The sequence below is a fragment of the Procambarus clarkii genome, chromosome 3, assembly GCF_040958095.1.
Source record: "Procambarus clarkii isolate CNS0578487 chromosome 3, FALCON_Pclarkii_2.0, whole genome shotgun sequence".
NCBI classification, from domain to species: Eukaryota; Metazoa; Arthropoda; class Malacostraca; order Decapoda; family Cambaridae; genus Procambarus; species Procambarus clarkii.
Window position 1 is genome coordinate 56,172,658 of NC_091152.1, and position 4,159 is coordinate 56,176,816.

Consider the following 4,159-nt stretch of genomic DNA (forward strand, 5'->3'; position numbering starts at 1 on the left):
GGTGTGACCACACAGGTGGGGGTGGTGTGACACACACAGGTGGGGTGGTGTGACACACACAGGTGGGGTGGTGTGACACACACAGGTGGGGGGTGTGACACACACAGGTGGGGGGGTGTGACACACACAGGTGGGGTGGTGACACACACAGGTGGGTGGTGTGACACACACAGGTGGGGTGGTGTGACACACACAGGTGGGGGTGGTGTGACACACACAGGTGGGGTGGTGTGACACACACAGGTGGGTGGTGTGACACACACAGGTGGGGTGGTGTGACACACACAGGTGGGGTGGTGTGACACACACAGGTGGGTGGTGTGACACACAGGTGGGGTGGTGTGACACACAGGTGGGGTGGTGTGAACACACAGGTGGGGTGGTGTGACACACAGGTGGGGTGGTGTGACACCACAGGTGGTGTGGTGACACACACAGGTGGGGGGGTGAGACACACAGGTGGGGTGGTGTGACACACACAGGTGGGTGGTGTGACACACACAGGTGGGGGGTGTGACACACAGGTGGGGTGGTGTGACACACACAGGTGGGGGGTGTGACACACAGGTGGGAGGTGTGACACACACAGGTGGGTGTGCACACACAGGTGGGGTGGTGTGACCACACAGGTGGAGTGGTGTGACACACACGTGGTGGGTGTGTGACACACACAGGTGGGGTGGTGTGACACACACAGGTGGGGTGGTGTGACACACACAGGTGGGGTGTGTGACACACACAGGTGGGGTGGTGTGACACACAGGTGGGTGGTGTGACACACAGGTGGGGTGGTGTGACACACACAGGTGGGGTGGTGTGACACACACAGGTGGGTGGTGTGACACACACAGGTGGGGTGGTGTGACACACACAGGTGGGGTGGTGTGACACACACAGGTGGGGTGTGTGACACACAGGTGGGGTGGTGTGACACACAGGTGGGGTGGTGTGACACACACAGGTGGGGTGGTGTGACACACACAGGTGGGGGTGGTGTGACACACACAGGTGGGGTGGTGTGACACACAGGTGGGGTGGTGTGACACACACAGGTGGAGTGGTTGACACACACAGGTGGGTGGTGTGACACACACAGGTGGAGTGGTGTGACACACACAGGTGGGGTGGTGTGACACACACAGGTGGGTGGTGTGACACACACAGGTGGGGTGGTGTGACACACACAGGTGGGGTGGTGTGACACACACAGGTGGGTGGTGTGACACACACAGGTGGGGTGGTGTGACACACAGGTGGGGGTGGTGTGACACACACAGGTGGGGGTGTGACACACACAGGTGGGGTGGTGTGACACACACAGGTGGAGTGGTGTGACACACAGGTGGGGTGGTGTGACACACAGGTGGGTGGTGGACACACACAGGTGGGGTGGTGTGACACACACAGGTGGGTGGTGACACACACAGGTGGGGTGGTGTGACACACACAGGTGGGGGTGTGACACACACAGGTGGGGTGGTGTGACACACACGGTGGGGTGGTGTGACACACACAGGTGGGGTGGTGTGACACACACAGGTGGGGTGGTGTGACACACACAGGTGGGGTGGTGTGACACACACAGGTGGGGTGGTGTGACACACAGGTGGGTGGTGTGACACACAGGTGGGGTGGTGTGACACACACAGGTGGGGTGGTGTGACACACAGGTGGGGTGGTGTGAACACACAGGTGGGGTGGTGTGACACACAGGTGGGGTGGTGTGACACACACAGGTGGGGTGGTGTGACACACACAGGTGGGTGGTGTGACACACACAGGTGGGGGGTGTGACACACAGGTGGAGGGTGTGACACACACAGGTGGGGTGGTGTGACACACACAGGTGGGTGGTGTGACACACAGGTGGGGTGGTGTGACACACAGGTGGGGGTGGTGTGACACACACAGGTGGTGGTGTGACACACACAGGTGGGGTGGTGTGACACACACAGGTGGGGTGGTGTGACACACACAGGTGGGTGGTGTGACACACACAGGTGGGTGGTGTGACACACAGGTGGGTGGTGTGACACACACAGGTGGGGTGGTGTGACACACACAGGTGGGTGGTGTGACACACAGGTGGGGTGGTGTGACACACACAGGTGGGTGGTGTGACACACAGGTGGGGTGGTGGACACACAGGTGGGTGGTGTGACACACAGGTGGGGGTGTGTGACACACAGGTGGGGTGGTGTGACACACAGGTGGGTGGTGTGACACACACAGGTGGTGTGTGACACACACAGGTGGGGGGTGTGACACACAGGTGGGGTGGTGTGACACACACAGGTGGGTGGTGTGACACACAGGTGGGGTGGTGTGACACACACAGGTGGGTGGTGTGACACACAGGTGTGTGGTGTGACACACACAGGTGGGGTGGTGTGACACACAGGTGGGGTGTGTGACACACACAGGTGGGGTGTGTGACACACAGGTGGGGTGGTGTGACACACACAGGTGTGGTGTGACACACACAGGTGGGGTGGTGTGACACACAGGTGGGGTGGTGTGACACACACAGGTGGGGTGGTGTGACACACACAGGTGGGGTGGTGTGACACACACAGGTGGGGGTGGTGTGACACACACAGGTGGGGTGGTGTGACACACAGGTGGGGTGGTGTGACACACACAGGTGGGGTGTGTGACACACACAGGTGGGGTGGTGTGACACACACAGGTGGTGGTGTGACACACACAGGTGGGGTGGTGTGACACACAGGTGGGGTGGTGTGACACACACAGGTGGGGTGGTGTGACACACACAGGTGGGGTGGTGTGACACACACAGGTGGGGGGTGTGACACACACAGGTGGGGGTGTGACACACACAGGTGGGGTGGTGTGACACACACAGGTGGGTGGTGTGACACACACAGGTGGGGTGGTGTGACACACACAGGTGGTGGTGTGACACACACAGGTGGGGTGGTGTGACACACAGGTGGGTGTGTGACACACCAGGTGGGGTGGTGTGACACACACAGGTGGGGTGTGTGACACACAGGTGGGGTGGTGTGACACACAGGTGGGTGGTGTGACACACACAGGTGGGGGTGTGACACACAGGGGGGAGGTGTGACACACAGGGGGGGGTGGTGTGACACACAGGTGGGGTGGTGTGACACACACAGGTGGGGTGGTGTGACACACACAGGTGGGGTGGTGTGACACACAGGTGGGGGTGGATGTGACAGCCAACAGGTGGGGACGGTGTGACACACAGGTGGGGGCGGTGTGACACACACAGGTGGGGGCGGTGTGACACACAGCAGGTGGAGGATGGTGTGGAACAACACACAGGTGGGAGCTGGTGTGAACACACACAGGTGGGGTGGTGTGACACACCACAGGTGGGAGTGGTGTGACCACCACACAGCGTGGGGGTGGTGGGACACACACAGGTGGGGTGGTTGGGGACGACACACGGTGAACAGTTGGTGTTGGTGTGACACACACAGGGTCGGAGCGGTTGTAGACACACGATCGAGGGGGTGTGGGGCGGTGTGGACAACACAACAGGGGTGGGGGTGGGGTGACACACACAGGTGGGGGTGGTGTAGACACACAACAGGTGGGGTGGTGTGAATACAGGCACGACAGGTGGGAGTGGGGTGTGACACACACAGGGTGGGGTGGTGTGACCACACAGGTGGGGGTGGTGTGACACACACGGGTTGGGGTGGTGTGACACAAACAAGAGTGGGGTGGTGTGACACACACAGGTGAGGCGGTGTGACACACACAGGTGGGGGTGGTGTGACACACACAGTGGAGGGTGGTGTGGACACACACAGGGTGGGGTGGTGTGACACACAGGTGGGGTGGGTGTGACACACACAGGTGGGGTGGTGTGACACACACAGGTGGGGTGGTGTGACACACACAGGTGGGTGGTGTGACACACACAGGATGGGGTGGTGTGACACACAGGTGGGGTGGGTGGTGACACACACAGGGTGGGTGGTGTGACACACACAGGTGGGGTGGTGTGACACACACAGGTGGGGTGGTGTGACACACACAGGTGGGGTGGTGTGACACACAGGTGGGGGTGGTGTGACACACAAGGTGGGGTGGTGTGACCACACACAGGTGGGGGGTGGTGACACACACAGGTGGGGGTGGTGTGACACACACAGGTGGAGTG